The following is a 20,484-nucleotide window of genomic DNA, read 5'->3' as shown; positions in this document are numbered from 1 at the left end:
CACTCCAGCCTGGGCGACAGAGCAAGACTTCATCTCATAAACAAACAAATAAATAAATAAATAAATAAATAAATAATAAAATGGGGAACGATTGCGCTTCATTTATCCAAAGAAAATGAAAATGAAATGTCTGTAAGCTAGGCCAAATAAGTGTAGATAATTGCAGCCTCATTCTGTCTAGCAAACTCACCCTTGTATCTCGTGCCAGGTCTCAAGAAACACCAAAAAGGGCCTGAGGTTCACCTTCCTTGCTCCTACACCCACCTTGTGGCTGCTTTGGGAATGGCGTGCTACAGTTAAGGGACGGTAAGCAGAAACAAAGAGAAAGAAAAGGCTTGGCAAATTTACAAATAGAAAATGATTTGTTGGTTATCCCCCAATTTAGTTAATAAGTCTAACGCATTGCCAGTCAAAAGCCCTTGATAAGACGGTTCTAAAATTCATATGGAAAAATAAATGAGCAAGAATAAACAAGACAAATTTGAAAAATAAGAAAAAGGGAGAGAAAAATAATATTCAAAAGCTACAGTTATAGGCCTGGTGTGGTGGCTCACGCCTGTAATCTCAGCACTTTGGGAGGCCAAGGTGGGAGGATTGTTTGAGCTCAGGAATTTGAGACCAAGCTGAGCAACATAGTGAGACTGCGTGTCTATTTTTAAAAAGAAAAGAAAAAAGAAAATGATTAATGTGACAGGTGGCATTTTCCAAAGACAGCCACAGTGGTGTCTCCAATCCCACCTGCTCTTGGCAAAATGACGTTTCTATGTTTCATTAGCATTCAAATGTCAGAGTCAGCATTCAAAGCCAGGCAGTTAATGACATCAAACTCAAGCCCATGACTACTCACCAGCATTGTTCTGAGTAATCAATGCCTTCAATAATCCTACTAGGTAAAACTTCTGGTAGACCCATCGGAAAGAAGAGGAGGCTCATACAAGAATTGCAAATTGCACTAGACAGGAAAGGAAGAAATAAAGAACAGAAGACAGGGATTTTATGAAAAAATACTTGATCTCATCAGTAATCAAGGAAATAAAATTGAAACAAAGATGAGATGTGATGTCATAACTACTAAATTACAAAACTGAAAAATAAAAGAAATTGTTATTACAAAATTTACATACTCATACTACAAGAAGTTAAATTTAATACTTTAGAAAGCAATGTGGCAGTGATGATATACATGTATTATATTGTGTTTAAAAAGTTGGACTTAGATTTACTTCTAAGAGTTAATCTTAAGGAAATAATTCAAAACAATAACATTGTTTTCACACAAAGATGTTCTTTGCAAAGTTATGTGTATAATTAGAAAAAGTAACCCTATTTTCTATCAGAATGTGAATGAGTAATAGAAATACATAATAAAAGAAATAAGGATATACTTTCACTTATAGAAACTATGTTAATAGATAAATTTGCATAGGAAAATAACAGGAGACATTATGCAAAAATAATCATAGCATGTGAGAGCACTAAAGTCAACTCAATTTTCAAGATGCTTAATAATTTTGCCATTCTGTTTAAAATTTATTTTTAGAAGAACAAAACTGTTTTGATGATGCTCCTGTGCAGGCCAGTCTCTTTCTAGATCACAATTTATGTCTTAAAGAGTCAAAACCAGGAAATCCCACCCTGTCATCTGGCACAAAACAGGTTTCTTCCTGCCCTGTTGGGATATGGTAGCAGCCAGCAATCAACTACCCAGGGCCATCCAGAAGTTCACCAGCACTGCCCCGTGCCTTCCACGGGGAGGAGTCAGGCCTGGAGCGTCCGCGGTGCCTGCCGTGGGTGTCTGACATTCTTCGTCATCAAGGCCTGTCTGCTGGCAGCTGAGGTCCTTGACAGTTGGTTAATCTGCAGTGGAGTTTAAAGCCAAAGTCGGTAGTTGAATTATTCTGTTATCCAGATTGAGGATTAACACCTCTATTGAGTTGATGTGGAAAATGGCTCAGAAAGTCCCCTTGACAAGCTCTCTCTTTATCAAAAAACCACTCCAATCTCACCTACTTTGCAATTTGCAGTAAGTGCTGGTATTAAACAAAATTATAATAGGTAGATTCAGAGCCTGCCCACTCTTCCCAGCACCCAGAGATGAGGAAGCAATAACTCGACCTTGGCCCCCTCCGAATCCCCTAGGGTGAATCTGACTAGGTCTTCACAGAACCCAAACCACCTTTCACGACCTTCCTCCCCTGGAGAAAACAGGTCCCCACGCTTCTCTCTTACTGGGCTCCAACCCATCCTCCACATGAGAGCTAGAAAGGGTTCTACAAAAATCCTCTGGTGACCTCCCATTGCACAGGTGATAGAAAACACTGCTGCCGCACCCTACAGGGCTCTGCCTAGCCTGGCCCAAGGCTTTTCCAGCAGAGTACTTGAACTTGTCCCACCCTCCACCAGGGACATTCTCTTCCCCTTCTCCTAAAGTCACCAATTCATCCTGGTTTGCCTGGCACTTTCCTTTTAGCGTTGAAAGTCCTACATCCTGGGAAACCTCTCATTGCCCAGCAAACCAAAGCAGTGGATCAAGCTACTTTTTATTCCCCAACCCACACTCCTAAGGTCTTATCTTAAAATCCACTTGCCAGAGGGCCTGGCTCCTCCCATCTCCCCCACACCCACCATATCTAAAGTGGGTCCTGATTGCTATTCTCTCTCATGACACTCTTCTTTTGCTTGAGGCACCTTTTAATTATTTGCTCCTTCATTCACAATTATTGAATTTCTCTTAGGTGCTCTGCATGGTGTTATGGGCTAGGGCTAAAGCAGGAAGCTGAGTAGACAAAGCCCCTATCTTCATGAGCTTACATCCCAGTGAAAGGCAAGAGTATAAGCAAAGGAATCCGTAGGTAAAACACATAGTATGTTAGGTTACATTCGGTGTGCGAGAGAAAAACAAAGCAGGGAACAGGGATAGAGATGTCAGGGTTAAGGATGCCATTTGCAGTTTTCGATAGGGCCCCCCCGGGAGGCCTAATTGAAGTTACATTTTTATAAAGACCTAAAAGAACAGTAGAGAAGAAGGAAAAGAATTCCTGAGGGGAACTATTCTGATGGGTTGAACAGAACATGCAAAAGCCCCAGGTAAAGAATAGCAAAGAAGCCAGGATAACAGGAGCTGAGGGTGCAGAGGAGAAGTAGCAGGTGGTGAAGGCAGAGGAAGTGGAGGCCTGACTCTGTGGGTGTGGGACCTGGTAGGCCATGTGGCTCATGTGGCTTTTCTGCTGAGTGAGATGGGAAGCTAAGCTGGGTTTGAATCAGGGGAGTGACATGATCTGCCTTACAGTTTAAAAAGGGCACTCTGGCAAACACCTGTTAAGAGACTTTCAAAATATTCTGGGTAAGAGATGGGGGTGGATTAAATAAGGGTAGAAGCAGTAGAGTTGATGAGAAGTTATTTAATCCTGTATATATTTTGAAGGTAGGGCTGGGGAGATCTCCTGATACCGTGGATATGGGTGGTGTGTTAGTCTGTTCTCACACTGCTAATAAAGACATACCCGAGACGGGTAATTTATAAAGGAAAGAGGTTTAACCGACTCACAGTTCCACATGGCTGGGGAGGCCTCACAATCATGGCAGAAGAAGAAAGAGCAAAGGCATGCCTTACATGGTGGCAGGCAAGAGGGCTTGTGCAGGGGAACTCCCATTTATAAAACCACCAGACCTCGTGAGACTTATTCATTATCACAAGAAAAGTATGGGGGAAACCGCCCCCAGGATTCAATAATCTCCACCTGGCCCCACCGTTATTACAGTTCAAGGTGAGATTTGGGTGGGGACACAGCCAAATCAGGTGGGAAACAGAGTGGAGATGGTTCCAACGTCATAGTGCTTCCATTCCCTGAGATAAGAAAGACCTGCTGCCTGTGATGCAGCAGGTTTGTGGGGGGGGGTGGAACAATTGGAGATCACTTTTGAACAGGCTGATTTATAGATCATTAGACATCAAGGAGAACGTTAGACATATGAGTCTAGAGCTCAAGAAAGAGACCTGGGCTGGAAATGTATATTGGAAGTTGTCAGCATAGAGATTATATTTAAAACCATGACACTGAATGCAATCACGAAATGAGCTAAATAGAGACAGAAGAGAGGAAAGGCCCAGGAGCTAAGGTTGAGGACACTTCTTAACTTGGGATTGGGAAGATGCAAAGCAGAAGGAGTGGTCAGAAGGATAGAGCAAAGCCACACACGTGTGGTGTTCTGGAGGCCCATTGAAGGGTTGGAGGGTACTCAGCTGTGTCAAAGACTGCTGGTTGGTCAAGGAAGAGTGGGGCTGAGAATTGACCATTGCATTTAGTATTGTGGAGGTCATTAGATGTATTTAAGGCAGTTTCAGTGGACTGTTCGAGCTTAAGCCTGATTGGAGTAGGTTCAAGGGAAATCAGGAGGAGACAGTATGAACCACTCTTTCAAGGGATTCTGCTGCTAATGGAAGAACAGAAAGGAGGGTAGTACTTAGGGTGGGAAGTGCAGAAAGGAGAGGAATTTTTTTCTGTTTTATTTCTATCATTATTGTCATTTTATTTTGTTTGAATGTGGAAGGCAAAACGCATACATTTTTGCTCACAGGAATGATCTGGAAAACAAGCAAAAAAATAGGCAATGCAGGGAAGAGAAATTGATGATGATAGAAATGCGTGAGTCAGAAGCAATAAGGTCTAGGATCAATGCAGAGGTGGAAACTGGGCTAGGAACGCAGACAGCCAGTCCTAAGAAATAAGAGAGAAGCTAGAGTTTATACACACAGATGCTGGAAGGTGGGTAGACATAGTGGTAGGAGGATATGGAAGTTGTTTTCAGATAGCTTCCATATTCTCAATGAAATAAGGAACAAGTTTTATCAATCAGTGACCAATTTGGAAAACATGAAACATTCTCAAACAGAGAGAATTTTAATGGAAGGAATTGGGTGCAAAAGGCTGGAAGGACTGAAGAAGACAATGGGAGAGAAGGGACCTGTAAGGGGACCAGCAACTTGCAGGCTGAACTGCTGCCAATGCTGAGCAGGAGCTACCTCCTCTGCAGGTGCTGGAAATGCTGGTGTGGCTGGAAGCTGCAGTTGCCTGCAGGCAGCTGCCATTGTCAAATCCAGAATAAGAATGATTTCTCTCCTCCTCCTGCTTTCTAATCTGTGTCAGGGTCTCCTTGGCAGATGCTAACTGGAAAGCAGCTGACAACAGTTTGGAAAATAGAGTTTTGAGACTTCTGCCCCCTGCAATACAAGGAATATGTTGAAAAGTCAGGAATCAAGCTAAACACCACAAACCACACAAGACTGTCATCTGAGAATGAGGATGGGGGAGAGATATCGGAAGTTTGGGGAGAGACGAAAAACATGCAATAGTTGTCTGGCAGAATAACAGTGTGATTGGACTTGAAAAATACAGTATAATTTCCTGTGAGTTTTAAGTTCACCCTAGAGGTAAGTGAATGTGAATTTAAAGCTAGACCACTCAGCATAGCCACCAAGCAGGCAACGATGTGGTTTAATTAAGAGAGTTCACTGAAGCAAGAATGGGACAAGGGAGTGGAGGGTATGTTCAAGAGAGTGATTATAACACAGGAAGGTAATTGGCCACAGAATTTAAGCTGCATATGGAAGGAAGTAAAGACATGGAGCAGGAGTAGATAACAGACATGTTTATGTACTAAGTTCTTACCTCCTCCACAAACTAAGAATTCCTTGACATGAAGGATCAAATCTATGTAGCTCACCATTGTGTTCCTAACACCTAGAATTCCACTTAGCTCACAGTAAGAACTCAATAAACATTTGTTGGGTAAATGATCAATTGAATAAATGGATGCCATGCTCCTTAGTAGGCTGTCAGCAGCATCAGGTCAGGGACCAGGTCTAAAGTGTTCATTTCTGTCTCCTCAATACTATTATAGTGTCTGGCACATTGTACATACTTTGATATATTTGTTAAAATGAAATGAATCCATTGGAAAGGCAAAAAAGCAAACCCAGCAAACAAAAGAAGATAATATCATAAAAGATACAGGGTAGGCTGTGTAGGACTTGTAGACTCTAGCCAAAGAGAGAGAGAACAAATGAAGGCCTGGTGGTGATCAGTATAATCCAGTAAAATGCCAAGTTCAACTTGAGTCTGAGAAGATGTTACACTTCCCAATCTGTCTCAGCGAAGGAATGTAAAGAAATGTGGCAGCACCAGAACAGGCAAGGGTCATTCTTGGCACAGGCAAAGACTGTTATTGATGCCAGGGGCAAAATGAATGAAGCCTGACTCAAAGTCCAGGCTTGGGGTTTGAAATTGAGAGTTGAAAGGCCAAAAAAAAAAAAGAAAAACAAAACAAAACAAAATCCAATCCTCTCTCCTACCAACTCCCCCAATCCTAAACTTAGGATACAAGCAAAGCAGTTGTATTGCCAACTGGGCTGTCCTCCAGGAGAGGGAAAGCCAGGCCACCCTGGGGAGCCCAAACGTGCTGACAGGCAAAGGGGAGTGGGTGGGAGCCATGGCAAGTGCTCACTTACTCAGCCTGGGAGGGTTTAGCCCTGGACAAAATCATGAAGTTGGCAATGTTGGTTCACGAACTCTCAGAAGCTTGGCTTCTGGATCCCAGGCAAGTCTTAAATCTGCTTTCCTTAATGTGAGGTTAAGTCCTCTAATGCTTCCCCATGTCTGTTTCAAAACAGCTTACAGTTGGAATAGATGACAAGTCTCTGCTATGATAAACATCTCATCTCCCCTCGTTGACAGAAGTCTCTTTAGGGGAAAAGACTTTGTTTCATTCAACTTTGAGAACTCCACAACCCCCAGGACCTATTCTGTAGAAGATGCTCAAGGAATGTTTGTTCAAAAAGTGAGTTAATTAATGAGTTAATGACTGGGACACTTCAATGTATTATTTCTCCTATGGACCAAATTTATGCCTTCATAGCATAAATTTGGAATAAGTTTTAAATAACTTATTTCTTCATTAGGAAAATGCAAATCCAAACCACAATGGGGTACTATCTTACCCCCACTAGGATGGATATAATCAAAAAAATAAGTTTTGATGAGGATGGTTTGATGATTCCTCAAAAAGCTAAACATAAAATTACCATAGGACCCAGAAATCCCACTCTCCTGACTGTGTGCATACCCAAAAGAATTTGGGTATACACAAATTTGAAAGCAAGTACCCAAATACATACATGTACACACATGTTCATAGCAGCACTATTCACAATAGCCAAAAAGTAGAAGCAATCCAAATGTTCATCAACAGATCAATGGGTAAACAAACTATGACATACGCATACAAAGCAATAGTGTTCAGCGATAAAGTGGAATGAAGCACTGATATTGCCATGTGAATGAACCTTGAAAACACACTATGTTAAGTAAAAAATCCAGACACAAAAGGATATATATCGTATGATTCCACTTGATAAAATACACAGAATAGGTAAACCCATGCAGACAGAAAGCAGATCAGTGTGTGCCAAAGTCTGAGGGAAGGAAGAATGAAAGTAACTGCTTAATGATTATCAAGTTTCCTTTTGGGGTGATGAAAATGTTCCAGAGCTAGACAGACATGATGGTTGCACAACTTTTTGACTGTGCTAAACGCCAATGAATTGTCACCTCAAAATAGTTAATTTATTTTATATGAATTTAACCTCAGTTTTTAAAAAATTAGCATAATAAATTATAAATAAATAAATAAATAAATAAATAAATTCTCTTATGGCATAATAAATTATCCAAAACATGAACACAATTAACATGTATTACATTACCCAGTTTTTGAGAGTCAGGAATCCAGGAGGGCTTAGCTGGGTGGTTCCAGCTAGACTAGCTCATTGGGTTTTAGTCAAGATGGTGCCCTGGGCTGCAGTCCTCTGAAGGCTTGACAGGGGCTGGCAGATCTGCTTCCAAGATGGCTCCTCACATTGCTCTTAGCAGAAGGTTTCAGTTTCTTGCTACATAGACCTCTCCATGAGCCTACTTGAGCATCTTAAAACATGGCAGCTGGTTCCTCCAAAGCGAACAATCCATGAATGTACAAGGCAGAAGTCACAAATGTCTTTTATGAACTAACCTAGAAAGTTCCATACCATTATCTCCACAATATCCCATTGGTTGCACAGGTCAACTCTATTCAGAGTGAGTGGGACCTATACAAGGATATGAATTCCTGAAAGCAAGTATCCTTGGACACCATCCGGAAAGCTAGTGACCACACCCCATTCTCCCTTACATAAGAGATAATAATGAATTAATGCATCATCCACTCAGCCTAAATTTGACCACCAAAAGTGGAGTACAGGAGGCAGCCTTAGGCACACATGATAGAAAGCAAGGGAAACATTGCATGTGAATAGTATCTGTTGGGGGAATGAGTAGATCATGACTGAGTATGTGCAGAAGTTGCTTCATGCACATGTGTTATAATGAGAACATATATCTTGCAACAATTTCCTGGAAACCCAAAGTTTCTTTGAGGCAAGAATCTCCTAAGTAGTGGGAGTACTGATCTCTGATAACAAGACATCTAACTCATAATAGCATATTGGGGATGTTATAAGGGAACTAAGGAAGGGGATCTTGTCCCCTCTTCCTGTCTCCCAGTTTTCTTTCACGGGTTATTACATGCTAGCAGATAGCTTCCTCAACCCCTCCTAGGCATGTCCTACTGCCCAAGCTGAGGGCCACTTCCTTCCCTTCTCTGAAATGGCAGCTTTGCCAAGGTTACAACCCTTAGCTCCCAGAATGTACTCCAATAAGACAATAGGCACGGCTGTGTCATCTCATGAGTCAGAGCTTCCAAGATCCTGCCCCAATCAGATTGCTGATCAACACATTCCTGAAAGTTAGGCAGATCACTGAAATGTTACCAAAGTCTTGACTTGGGTGCGACACTATTCGGATGCCTTCATGGAAGCAAGGGAGCCAAAGGCTGGCTGCTTTTCATTTGGAGAGAAAAAAAAAAGTGATCAGGCTGTTTGAAGTTTTCAACTGAATAAAAACATTAGAAATAAGAGAATTCAGCTTTGTAAAAGACTGTGTCAGCTGCCTAACAAGATGGGGTGGGCTGGGAACCCTGGCTGCCAATTTACCTGGAATGAACCTCAGAAAGAAGTGGGGTAAATCAAGCTGTTAAGATTGGGTGCACATAGAGAGAAAAATAAGTAGCTCAGGATAGATACAAGACGCCTCAAGATAATGGGTGCTAAAATACTGTGCCTACTCAGAGGTTCCTGCTTTAGAGAAAGTATTAAGGACAAAAGAAAAGGCACAGAAACATCCAGGGAAACTGAGCCAGAAGGAGAAGAGCTAACAGTGGGGTCAGGGCAGTTGGTGTCCTGGAAGGCAGGAGTCCTGGGTTCCTGGATGTATATAGAAATGCAGGAGGCGAAGAAGGTGAGAGAGGAAGAACCGCAGGGTAGAAGAGGGAGAGGGTTGAAAAGAGCCATAGAAAACAAATGAATATAATCATAATTGAATATAGAGATGGAAAATAAGTAGCACATGCATGAAGAAGGCCAGGCGTCCTCATGTGTATCAGACTGAATGGAAAGAGCTAATGAAAAACAATCAAACCAAACCAAACAAGAATATGAGAAGGAGAGTTTGTATGTGGGCCATGATGATGTGATTGGGTTACTGACTTACATTTTTCATTTGCTTAGAGATTAGGGAAGAAATACAAGTATATGGGCCAGGCACAGTGGCTCACGCCTGTAATCCCAGCACTTTGGGAGGCCGAGGTGGGTGGATCACCTGAGGTCAGGAGTTCACGACCAGCCTGGCAAACGTGGCGAAACCCTGTCTCTACTAAAAATACAAAATTAGCCAGGTGTGGTCCCGTCCCTGTAATCCCAGCTACTCGGGAGGCTGAGGCAGGAGAATTGCTTGAACCCGGGAGGTGGAGGTTGCAGTAAGCCGAGATTCACTCTAGCCTAGACAACAGACCGAGACTCCATCTCAAAAACAAACAAACAAACAAACAAAAACAAACAAATACAAGTATATGAAAATACAAGTATATAGTTTTGCATGGGCAACGTTTACTAATTAAAAAAATAATTCCTTGGTTGTGATGCCCATGGAGTTCTGCAAAGGTGGAAAGACTAGGGAAATAGCAGTACTATTACAGGGATAAATATAGAAGCCTGCATTTCAGGATGAAATTAGTAAGTCTGAAATAAGGATGAGGAAGTTTCTGGTTCACAGCAGGCAATAAGTACATTAAGGAGAAGATCAAAGCATGTTTAGCAAACACAGAACAGAACCAGGGATCCAGCAAGAGTCTTTTTCTTGTCAAAGGTTCCAGGATGCGAGATAAATGGCAAACAATTTTGTAGACACCTGACTTTCATTTTCCTTTTTCTTCACCTCCTACCCTCAAATCCAAGAACAAAAATATTAATGGTGTCTCTCTGCCAACCTTACAATTGACCCATACTGGAGTTTATAAAGAGGATCATTTTTCCCTGTACATGCTATGCTGTTCAGGTTTTAATTGTCTTCCTCATTCATATTGTCATACTTGATTCCATTATTTGCCATTAAATTCAACAGATATTTACTGTGCACTGACTATGTACCAGACACTGCCAAGTACTCCAGGAGATTCAGAGATGAATAGTATGCCATCAGTGCAATCTGTTCATTTATTCACTTAACATAGATATTTTTAAAAACCTACTCTGTGTGGTCGGGTGCAGTGGCTCACGCCTGTAATCCCAGCACTTTGGGAGGCTGCGGCGGGCAGATCATGAGGTCAGGAGTTTGAAACCAACCTGGCCAACATGGTGAAACCCTGTCTCTGCTAAAGATACAAAAAATTAGCTGGGTGTGGTGGCGCGTGCCTATAATCCCAGCTACTCAGGAGGCTGAGGCAGGAGAATTGCTTGAGCCCGGGAGGCGAAGGTTGCAGTGAGCCAACATCAGGCCACTGTACTCCAGCCTGGGTGACAGAGTGAGACTCCACCTCAAAAAACAAAACAAAACCTACTCTGTGTCAGGTACTATTTTAAATATTAGACACTAGAACTACAGCAGAGAACAAAACAAAGTCTCTAACCTCACAAAATTGATAATCAAGTGACATAAATGTCCAATTTAACATCCTGACCAGACCAACCGTACAAATAGATATAACACAATAAAACATATAAACAGCCAAAGTAAGGTACAGGCATGGAACTGTGGTGATTCCAACTTCTTTAATAACTTCATTAATAATTCAATAACTATTGAGTTTGTGGTCTGTGCATGGTGTTTTTGAATTACTGAGAGCAATAGAGATATGAGTATGATATTATCTGAGCCCTGGGTGACGTATAGCCCCCAAAATGCAATTACTTGACGTTCCTGTGGCCAATTTTTATTAAGCACTGTAAGGACTGAGCTGTCTGTTTTTCCTCCCTGGGTCATTCCAGTGCCCAGACTTGCCCATACAGAGCATATGTTCTCAGAAGAAGTGTCTGTTTAGTTCTGGTCTTCTGGAATTTGATCCAGGTAGCTGGGCCACCACCAGTCAGAGCTTGAGCAAAAAAAAAACCAAAAAACAGATAATGTATGAAAAGGCCTGAATTGATTCTTGACTTATTATATAAAGGCAATATTTTCCTATGTCTCAGGACTTCCAGGGCTGGTCAAAATGTTCTTTATGGAAAAACGTGCCCTGAAATAAGAGGTCAGAGGAGAGAAACAAACCATGTAGCAGGAGCAAAATATCAGGACATCCGGAAAGTCCACCAGGGTGGATGTTTGAAGAAGTGAAATTAGGTCAGCTTGGTGGGTAGACAGAGGGCAGCGCAGGACCCACCACATGATTTTTGGTTTGGATGAAGAGCGAGACCAGATTGCTTTTCAATCAGTCTAATTGTGCAGTGCAGGCTGTCTATTTTGGTTTCATGAGGTTTGTCTCAATCACCCACACTGTTAGTAAAAACACTTTTAGGGAATTGAGAAGTAGAAACAGTGAGCTCATTGATTTTTTTATCAGAACCATTTTGTGAGATCAATGTTTGCAATGTTCACCTTAGTTGCTGAGGTCATGGGCATACCAGCCCACAAAGACTTGCTCATATGACATGTTTACCTTGGACCCAATGTTTACCTTGGTATCAGGGTAAAGAGAAATACTCAGATGTAGTTAAAGAAAAGCAATAACTGTGATTACATAAACTTGCCTTTTTTCCTCCCTAAATGGTATCCAGATCACAGGAAACTACCCAGAACCCCTTATCATGGCAATAGTTGAAAGGCATAGGACTATACAAACCAGATTTAGAAAATAAATGGGACATGGAAAATTCTCCTATGCATGCTGTTGCGTGGGGCATGAGACATCATGAAACACCTTATAAGTATATTTTCTAATTTCAAATGTAGGTGATTATGTTCTCAGAACCAAAATAGCCATGGAAAAGTTCTTTTTTCCCCATGGACTCTTCAAATTAAACTCAAGTAGAATTTAGAATTTTCAAATATTAATTCGAAAAAACATAGCCTCTCTGTTTTGGAACGTCTGAACAAAGAGTCTCTCCCAAAGGAGGTAATAACTAAGATCTTAAAGGTCCAGAATCCTTGGGGGTTACGTAGATATTCATATTTTAGGGTCTTCTTTTCCTAGACTTGTCTTATTTACAAATTTCCAGTGAAGGAAAGTTTCAGACATATTTAATATATACCAACCCTAATAGTTTCATAACATAGTGTTGCTATTTGCAGCTCATATATTTCCTCTATTAGCCTTGCAGTATCATGATGATTATTCATAGAGTAGCTGTTTTCTTTTCTTTTGTATATGTATCTCGCCTTTGTTTGCTTTCGTTACATGTGGGATGTTGTGTGGGATATTGTGGGGTGGGGGAGAAGGGGAGTTCCGGAGCCTTCAGTAGACCAGATGAGGCTGAGGATGGAATGTAGGGAAACATTCATTGTGCACTTTCTCACCTTGTCCTGTTTCTGCTCCCACCAATTCTCTCTGACTTACTCTCTGATGATTAAAATTCCCTCAACAAGCAAGGTAGGCCACACTGAGAAGAAATTATTAACTGCAAATATCCAATAATTAGTCACATTTAATTAGCATAATCTATTTCAAAATAAAGTGCAAATAAGTGGTTCATGGTCTTTTATTCTCAGGCAAAGTGGAGAATCTAGAGGAAAGGAAATCAGGAAGATATCAGTTTCCAGAGAGGGCAGAGAGGGAGTCTCAAATGCTTGGAAAGAGAGGGGAAGGTGCAGAAAAAGAAGACTGAGAAACTGAGGTCTCATCACTTATTTTACGATTTGGCCTGAGATGGTCCTTCCCCAGGTGCACATCAAGTGGCTGGGCAGGCTGCCTAATATTTAGCCCAGTGATTAGCAATACATGTAGAGTGAAGCAAAAGGTATCCCTGACTGAACTATATAAAGCTTTGTCTCCTGAGTAGCCAGCATATCAACCATACTGAGTGACAGTCTCCTGATACACTGGGTCCCCCACGCCATGAAAGATGATGGGAGTTAGAGATCATTTAAAGAAGGCTCCAGCCCCAGCAGGGCTTGGGGCTCTGGACTCTGAGTTCACCCGAAGCTAAGGCAAAAATGCCTTGATATTTGTTTCCATTTCAGTTTGCATCTTCTATCCTTGTGGTCTTCTTCCTAGCCCCATCCCTGGCCATGATAGTGAGTAAGGATGGAGAGAGTTCAACCTGTCTAGTCCTCCTTTAGCAGAAGCATTTAAAAAAGTGATAATTAAGGGCAACCTTCTCAAATTTCCTGTGGGTACCTCTAAAACCTGCAAGGCATGGGCAAAGTAGGAACTCTGAACTTTCAACTTTTCTCATTGTTGCTTGGTTTTCTCCAGAACATCCATGACAACCATCCTCTTAATGGATCTGTTGGGACTCAAATTATCCATGTCAGTACCTTTCAAGGTATGGTCAGCATCCGAGACAATAATGTTTTCAGTGAGTGGGACGGAATCCTAGACTACAAGAATGTAAGATGAGAAACTCATTCATTACAATGTGAAAGAAAGCCATGTCTGGTCCAAAATGTAGCCTTGTGCTTTTCCAGAGAAAAGAGGACATTTGCCTTCTCTAGGTTTAGGTCCTTGATGGACATGCACATTATTAGGTAAGGGAATAGCTTTTCTGCAGTTGCAGTGACTTCTTTTTGAGCCAGAAAATATAGGAGGAATTCCAGCTGGTCTATAGGGATCCTACATCCCCTATGTTCCTGTGAGGTGTTGACTGTAATCGGCCACTGAAGGTCTCTGATCTCAGAAGCCTCCGTGTCTTGTAACTGGTATGTGCTGTAGAAGTTATTTTGTCTTGACTCCTGATTTTAATGCTAATTTCCTAAGAAAAAGAATGATATATTTTCATTTTTAGAAATCTGACTGCAACTTGCCCATCACTTTCGATGGTAAGACCTAGCAGAAAGACCCAATATTGAGGAGGCTCCACCTGTGTGCTTGGCCTGGCTCTCTGAAAGAAAAGCACTATAACCCCAGGGACATCACTCAGCCTTTGTGTGTCTCAGTTTTCCCATCTGCAAATCAGCACCAATAGGTACCATTTCTACCTGGCAGGATTCTGAAGAGTTAACTGAAGTAGAAGCACACACTCCTTGTTCTGTCTGGCAAGGCCCTGTCCCATCTGGCCCCACCCTCTCCCATCTGGCCCCACCCCCAGTCACATCCATGACATCCCCTCCATCACTCTGGGCATCTCAGGAGGGGCACCTCAGGCACAGGCTTTCTCTCTGCTCCAGCCTGTATCTGCTCTGCTCCCTTCCCTGACCACTTTCCTCGCTAGTCACCTAACCCACTCCTGATTTCCTCAAGGTAATGTCCCCCGAATCCCGCTAGAGGGCACACAGTCTACACAGGCAAGTGATTTTTAACTCTGCTCTATGCCATGGAGACTTTTCTTCAAACAAAAATATTCCATGGTAGTCTATGACATGGAACAGAAGAAGCCGGAACTACTCCGGCAGGCGAGCCTTAGGCTCAGTCAGACGCAGCTGGAGAACCACTGCTCTACTCCAGGCTGTGAGAGGCCAGATGAAAGGCCCAGGGACTCATGGAGTCAGTGGCAGACCCAGGGCTAGAATCTGAGTCTAGAGGGCCTGGCCCAAGGTTCCTGACAACCTCGTACGTTCAGAGAGCACTCCGTAATTTTCACAGTGCCCTCACCAGCTCTCACAAGCAGTTAGTTTCTCCTGTCATCTTCACAGCACCCCTGTGGGAGAGGGGCTATCATTATTTCTGCTTTCAGATGAAAAAACAGAGGATTGTGGAGCCCACTGAGGACCATGATGGTTGCTAAGTGGCAGAACAGGACCTGCAAGTCAGCCTTATTATTAGGTCTAACTCCCTATCCCTCCCATCCCACCTGTCCATTCACTGTGTGCAGAATGCCCTGAGAGATTCCTTTCCTCACCCACATCACAGGACAGTGCCAAAAGCCCCGGGAGTAGCAGGGCTCTGCACATGTCAGCAGTCCTGATGCTGGCGTTTTTCTGGTGCCCAGAGTGGCACTCTGCTGGGTGCTGTACATCACAGTCAGAAGAGCAGTCGTGCCACACTGATAGAGAGTGGATGTCCATTGATATTGTGACTGCAGGAATGACGTGTTTCTCCTGTGCTGCTTTAAGGCCCTGTTGGCGGCTAACATATTTAACAAGATAGCATGTGTTCTGGCCAAGATGGACCAAGTAGTCTTCCCAAGTTTGGATGACATTAGCAAGGCCCTGGACAAGCAGGTAAGTGAGGCCGGTTCACTGTGGTTCCCTTTTAGTTTGGTGTTTTCCAACTCTGCATCCAACGTCCTAGGACAAGGCTGTGCACACAGAGAGACTTGGGTCAAGCTTGTTCTTAAGGCCCATGAAATTCTACCATCATACCAAGCACTCCAGGTGCAGTTGATGGCTCATTCAAGTCAAGTCATAATTTAATCAAATAACAGTTCCATGCGGTGATCTCATTTTGATGAATTCCAGAAGGGTTTGAGCTACATGTTAGTGAATATAAATTGTTGAATGCAAATACCAGAGTGAATTGATAGAATATTCACATTCTCCTACCTTCTTTCTCTTCTGCCAACCCCCTAAACATATCCACACATATTCTCTTCAGTCGAAAATAAGCCCAGGACTGCTGAAGCTCTCTTCCCCTCGGCTTCTTAAATGACAAAAGTAGTCCAGTAAGTTAAAAATCAGCAGGTGGTCCTGGGCAAGTCATTGAAATCTGCTGTCATTTGCTTAAGTAGCCTGCACAGCACACTTGGCCGACACTGATATCCATGGCAGGAGGTGCTGATTCTCCGGGGAGTAAAAAACAATACACTTCAGGTCACATAAAAATAAGGCAACTTACCAATTTTTTTTTAAGAGAAAAGCTGAAAGTATCCCATCTGTTTTAACAAGCAAAAACATAATATAATGCAACAAAAAAATTAAAGCATTCTATATTTTCATTAGAGATGAGAAAGCATTAAAGAGCGAATGAATTATTAAGTTTAAAGGGTGAAAGGAGTGGACAGGAAAAGTCACCTGAATGCACGGGCAGATTTTTCTGGAGGAATGTCATCACCTTGTGGCCAGAGAGGATATTGCTATTAGAGACTTCAAGGTTCAGAGCTATTCTGGTCAATTCTATCACCCCATGCACTGCCTCCACTTACTCATGGGCCAGGGTCTCAGATCCTTTTTGTCCTGTCTGCTGTGCCACCCGCAAATGTTGTCTCATCATTTTGATGTGTCACCCCTTCCAGGCTTTTAAGCATTACCCATCTACTCGCGGCCTGACCCACACTGTTTTACCCAGTTGGGTCTAGAACTTAGCACAGTATGGAATGCCCATTAAGGACATGTGCAGAGATGACCCCACCTACTTTGCCCGGCAGCAAAAAGAAGGTATGTTAGCAACCAAGACCAAGACCATGGGTGAGTCAAAAGGCACAGTATGACTTTTAGGTTATTGACAAATTCTAATAACAGTTGTTGGGTTTGTTCTATTTATTTGCTACCGGATATAAAAACAATGGGGCCTAGGATGTATTCACCTCTGGTTGCAGAGATGATTTCCTGACAGCGGGGCTTGTTGAGAATGGGGAGCTAACTTACCTTTATCGGGAGGTTAAGTTCAGTCATCTCATCAGTGGGATTTGACAGTGGGTAGATATCCTCGCTTGACCCAAAGCCTCATCGCCCCCTGCCCAAGCAACACAGTGTCCAGCATCCCATCATTAGAGTCTCATTGCTTTAGGATCTCCAGTTTCCTCTTCTGCAAGCTGCCCAGAGGTTGGAAGGCAAAACTCTAATAGTTATAGATCACTCTGGAAAAGGAACATCTCAGTGGCTGGCACTCCTGCTAGGGATGCGGTAGGGGAGCAGTGGTAACCAGTTGGGAAAACTACTAGGCAAGACTTGAAGAGCCGCTTTCTAGCCCAGATAGTCAATAACCACTTCCCATTAGGCTGCTGCCAGTCACTTACATCTTAATATAAGTTAACCCAATGAACAAGGTTTCTTCATAACAGGAAGATCCAGCAGGAAAACAGGAAGAACTTGAGGGGCTGGGGTTCAGAAGGATGATCAAGGATCATCCTCCTCTGCCTACCCCCTGAATGGTGTGCCTGAAAGTGATGGGGAGAATGGAACCAAGCTGGAAAATACTCTTCAGGATATTATCCAGGAGAACTTCCCCAACCTAGCAAGGCAGGCCAACATTCAAATTCAGGAAATACAGAGACCACCACAAAGATACTCCTCAAGAAGAGCAACCCCAAGACATATAATTGTCAGATTTGCAAAGGTTGAAATGAAGGAAAAAATGCTAAGGGCAGCCAGAGAGAAAGGTCATGTTACCCACGAAGGGAAGCCCATCAGACTAACAGCGGATTTCTTGGCAGAAACTCTATAAGTCAGAAGAAAGTGGGGGCCAATATTCAACATTCTTAAAGAAAAGAATTTTCAACTCAGAATTTCATATCCAGCCAAACTAAGCTTCATAAGTGAAAGAGAAATAAAATCATTTACAGACAAGCAAATGCTGAGAGATTGTGTCACCACCAGGCCTACCTTACAAGAGATCCTGAAGGAAGCACTAAACATGGAAAGGAACAACCGGTATCAGTCATTGCAAAGACATGCCAAGCTGTAAAGACCACTGATGCTAGGAAGAAACTGCATCAACTAATGGGCAAAATAACCAGCTAACATCATAATGACAGGATCAAATTCATACATAACAATATTAACCTTAAATGTAAATGACCTAAATGCCCCCAATTAAAAGACAAAGACTAGCAAATTGGATAAAGAGTCAAGACCCATCAGTGTGCTGTATTCAGGAGACCCATCTCATGTGCAGAGACACACATAGGCTCAAAAGAAAGGGAGGGAGGAAGATCTACCAAGCAAATGGAAAGCCAAAAAAAAAAAAAAGAAAAAAAAGCAGGGGTTGCAATCCTAGTCTCTGATAAAACAGACTTTAAACCAACAAACAAAGATCAAAAGGGACAAAGAAGACCATTACATAATGGTAAAGGGATCAATTCAACAAGAAGAGCTAACTATCCTAAATATATATGCACCCAATACAGGAGCACCCAGATTCATAAAGCAAGTCCTGAGAGACCTAAAAAGAGACTTAGACTCCCACACAATAATAATGGGAGACTTTAACACCCCACTGTCAATATTAGACAGATCAATGAGACAGAAGGTTAACAAGGATATCCAGAACTTGAACTCAGCTCTGCACCAAGCAGACCTAATAGACATCTACAGAACTCTCCACCACAAATCAACAGAATATACATTCTTCTCAGCATCACATCGCACTTATTCCAAAATTAGCCCCATAGTTGGAAGTAAAGCACTCCTCAGCAAATGTAAAAGAACAGAAATTACAACAAACTGTCTCTCAGACCACAATGCAATCAAATTACAACTCAGGATTAAGAAACCCACTCAAAACAGCACAACTACATGGAAACTGAAAAACCTGCTCCTGAATGACTACTGGGTACATAACGAAATGAAAGCAGAAATAAAGATGTTCTTTGAAACCAATGAGAACAAAGACATAATGTCCCAGAATCTCTGGGACACACTTAAAGCAGTGTGTAGAAGGAAATTTATAGCACTAAATGCTCACAAGAGAAAGCTGGAAAGATCTAAAATCAACACCCTAACATCACAATTAAAAGAACTAGAGAAGCAAGAGCAAACACATTCAAAAGCTAGCAGAAGGCAAGAAATAACTGAGATCAGAGCAGAACTGAAGGAAATAGAGACACAAGAACCCCTTCAAAAAGTCAATGAATCCAGGAACCGGTTTTTTGAAAAGATCAACAAAATTGATAGACCACTAGCAAGACTAATAAAGAAGAAAAGAGAGAAGAATCAAATAAATGCAATAAAAAATGATAAAGGGGATATCACCACCAATCCCACAGAAATACACACTACCATCAGAGAATACTATAAACACCTCTACACAAATAAACTAGAAAATCTAGAAGAAATGGATAAATTCCTGGACACATACACCCTCCCAAGACTAAAGCAGGAAGAAGTTGAATCACTGAGTAGACCAGTAACAGGCTCTGAAATTGAGGCAATAATTAATAGCCTACCAACAAAAAAAAGTCCAGGACCAGATGGATTCACAGGCAAATTCTACCAGAGGTACAAAGAGGAGCTGATACCATTCCTTCTGAAACTATTCCAATCAATAGAAAAGGAGGGAATCCTCCCTAACTCATTTTATGAGGCCAACATCATCCTGATACCAAAGTCTGGCAGAGATACAACAAAAAAAGAGAATTTTAGACAATATCCCTGATGAACATCGATGGTGAAAATCCTCAATAAAAGACTGGCAAACCAAATCCAGCAGCACATCAGAAAGTTTATCCACCAAGATCAAATTGGCTTCATCCCTGGGATGCAAGGCTGGTTCAACATAAGCAAATCAATAAACAAAATCCATCACATAAACAGAACCAAAGACAAAAACCACATGATTATCTCAATAGAAGCAGAAAAGGCCTTGGACAAAATTCAACAGCCCTTCATGCTAAAAACTCTCAATAAACTAGGTATTGATGAAACACATCTCAAAATAATAAGAGCTATTTATGACAAACCCACAGCCAATATCATACTGAATGGGCAAAAACTGGAAGTGTTCCCTTTGAAAACTGGCACAAGACAGGGATGCCCTCTCTCACCACTCCTATTCAATGTAGTGTTGGAAGTTCTGGCTAGGGCAATCAGGCAAGAGAAAGAAATAAAGGGTATTCAATTTGGAAAAGAGGAAGTCAAACCATCCCTGTTTGCAGATGACATGACTGTATATTTAGAAAACCCCATCATCTCAGCCCCAAATCTCCTTAAGCTGATAAGCAACTTCAGCAAAGTCTCAGGATACAAAATCAATGTGAAAAAATCACAAGCATTCTTATACACCAATAACATACAAACAGAGGGCCAAATCATGAGT

The 20,484-nt window shown here is 42.0% G+C and overlaps 1 protein-coding gene across 2 annotated transcripts in view; it reads right to left on the bottom strand.

Moving 5' to 3' along the window:
• CNRIP1 (cannabinoid receptor interacting protein 1) overlaps nucleotides 1-20,484 on the bottom strand; it is a 1,091,934-nt gene that overhangs the window by 576,090 nt on the left and 495,360 nt on the right. The gene's annotated exons all lie outside the window — the stretch shown is intronic.

This window comes from Macaca thibetana, chromosome 13 (assembly GCF_024542745.1).
Source record: "Macaca thibetana thibetana isolate TM-01 chromosome 13, ASM2454274v1, whole genome shotgun sequence".
NCBI classification, from domain to species: domain Eukaryota; kingdom Metazoa; phylum Chordata; class Mammalia; order Primates; family Cercopithecidae; genus Macaca; species Macaca thibetana.
Note: the sequence above shows the minus strand (reverse complement) of the source record. Positions and strands in the feature narration are given on the sequence as shown.